The sequence below is a fragment of the Grammomys surdaster genome, unplaced genomic scaffold, assembly GCF_004785775.1.
Source record: "Grammomys surdaster isolate TR1022 unplaced genomic scaffold, NIH_TR_1.0 134, whole genome shotgun sequence".
Classification (NCBI taxonomy): domain Eukaryota; kingdom Metazoa; phylum Chordata; class Mammalia; order Rodentia; family Muridae; genus Grammomys; species Grammomys surdaster.
Window position 1 is genome coordinate 651,998 of NW_021604592.1, and position 2,874 is coordinate 654,871.

Consider the following 2,874-nt stretch of genomic DNA (forward strand, 5'->3'; position numbering starts at 1 on the left):
GTTGTACAAACTTGTTAAACCATCTTGGAAATAAATTTGGCAGTTTCTCAGAAAATTGGGAATAATTCTACCTTAAGACCCAGCTAGACCATATATCTAAGTGGGTGTATGACCACGTGACACTCTACAATACCACAATGACACTTATTCAACTTTGTGCATAGCAGCTTTATTTGAAATAGCCAGAATCTGAAACAACCTAGACATACCTCAACTAAAGGATCGACAAAGAAATGTGGTACATTTGCACAATGTAATATTACTCAGCTATTAAAAACAATGACATCATGACATTTTCAAGAATATGGGTAAAACTAGAATACATCATCCTGAATGAAGTTACTCAGACACAGAAAGACACATTTGGCATGGTCTCACTTATGAGTGGATGTTAGACAATAAGTCCAAGATAACCATACTATGATCCACTGGCCCAGTGAAGCTAAATAACAAGGAGGACCGAACGGATGATGCTTGAATCTCACCGAGAATAAGAAATAGAATAGATTTCAGAGGAGAATGGAGAGAGAAAACTAGGTGTTAGAAGGATCTTAAAGAGGAAAGGGAGGTATCAAGTGATAGGAGGAGAGAGGGAGAAAGAATTGGAATTGGTTTAGGAGATATCGAAGGGATGAATTGGAATCCTAGGACAAGAGAAACTTACAAGAACCTACGAGAATACACTAGGACTCCTAGTAATAGGTGATAGTGAATCTGAAATGGCCACCTCCAGTAAGCAGGCAAGACTTCTGACACAGGTATGGTGACACTAATCCACTCAAAAAACCTTTGACCCTTAATTTGTCCTGCCTACAATATGTGCAGGGATAAAGAGAGAGCAGAAGTTTAGGGAATAGTCAACCAAGTATTCACGCAAAATTAGACCCATGCAATGGGAGAGAGCCCACCCTTGATACTATTCATGATATTCTCCTTTGTTTGCAGAGAGGAGCCTAGTATAGAAATATTAGGTATAGCATGGAGGAATCTCATGTGAGAAGGACTGAAGCAGCCATATGAGTGAAGGACACCACAAGAAAAACCTACTGAATAAAGTAACCAGGACACATAAAGGCTCACAGAGACTGAATAACCAACCAAAGAGCATTCATGGGATGAATCTAGGCCCTGTACACATATATAACAAATATGCATCTTTGTCTTCATGTGAGACCCCTAATGACTTCAACCGGGTCTGTCTCAGATTCTGTTGCCTGTCTTCAGATTTCTTTTCCTAAATGGGCTGTCTTGCTAGTTTCAATAGGAAAAGAATTCCTATTCAACTAAGTAGTGCCTAGTTCTACTGAAATTTTTTATGCCAAGGCTGGTTCATATCCATGGGAGGCCTCTACTTCTCTGAGGTGAAAAAGACAGGGGATCAGGAGGAGAGGGGAATAACAGGGACTAGACATAAAGAGAGAGGAGGAGCTATGATCAGGATATAGGAACAATTAATCAGTTACTTAAAAAATAATAGTTTTATTAGCCATAGAAAACTCATGTCCAAAATTCAAAGAACTCAGTAGAAATGGCCTCATTGATTTGTTGTCTGATTTTCCTGGATGCTTTAATAGAAGACTAATATATATGTACATATACATATACATATATATGTATGTGTGTATGTGTACTCATGTATGTGTGTAGTATGTGTGTGTGTGTGTGTGTACCTAATATAAACAACACATAAACAGCAGTAGCAGTACCATGGAATGAATAACATTATAAAGACCGAAATAAATTTTGGCTTGCTCCAAATACAACACTGCATTTATCAAATCTACCTACTCCTCCATGGATTCTCAAGCATATGATGAGGACCAAAGCACTGTGTTCTTATTTTTAAAAGCTCCTTTATCTATTTACTCCTTATTGCAGCTGCACTCATTACTTCTTGGTACTTTTGGCTACTGCTGACTCAAATATTCATTCCTCCAGCAGAATCTGCAAAAAATTTATTATATTCAGTGAATAAAGGTATAAAAAACAATCTGAATGTAGAATAATTATCAGATGCTGAGAAAACTTGGAGATGACAGGGTTAAAAAAAAGGACATAAATTTCTAGTTACGTAAAAGCAAGACTTGTACTGCTGTTCAGTATAGTGATGGTAAATGACAATAATCTCTAAATTTTGGCACTCATGAAGAAGGATTGTAGAATTTAGGAAACCTGGCTGGTCAGACCAGTTCCTGGCATATAGAGGAATGTTAATCCACAAACATGGCTGCTCTGATCACATCCAAAGACCTTCTAGGTTTGTGCAATCTGGCTGGAATGAAGACATGCAGCATTAGTTCTAATTAATTTCAGTAAGGTTAGTTTATATAAGGAAGCAGCTATGTTTGGAAGTGACATCTAACTAAAGGACAAACAATGTGATGAACCAGAGAAAGATTTGATAGAACGAGTCAGAGATAGGGTATGCTATGTCTCATGAGAACAGCACAAGAAAGAAAAGCTAATTAAGAGGAATTTGAAGGAGTACAATTTAGGTGAGCTCAGGCAATGCAGGGGAGTTCAGTTGAGTTCTGATAAGTTCAGGTAGTTTAGTTTGTGCAGTTCAGTGCAGGCCAGCAGAGGCTGTTGAAGCTAGAGAATAAAAAGGAGGCAGAAGATTAGAACAGATTGTCAATGTTAGTATGAGGCCAAGCAGAGCAATTCCGTATGGAGCTGAGAGAAGCCAGATTGAATCAATCAACTTGGAGGAGTTTGAAGCCGAACAGCTGAGTTGAACCAGCTAGCCAGAGATCATAAAAAACTTACAAAAAGATGTGCTCATTCACCAGTATGTCTTAGAAGCTAAAATATTCTAAGCCTGTATTAGATTGAACAGAGTCTAGAAGCTGCTAGGCTTAGATCTATGGATGATGG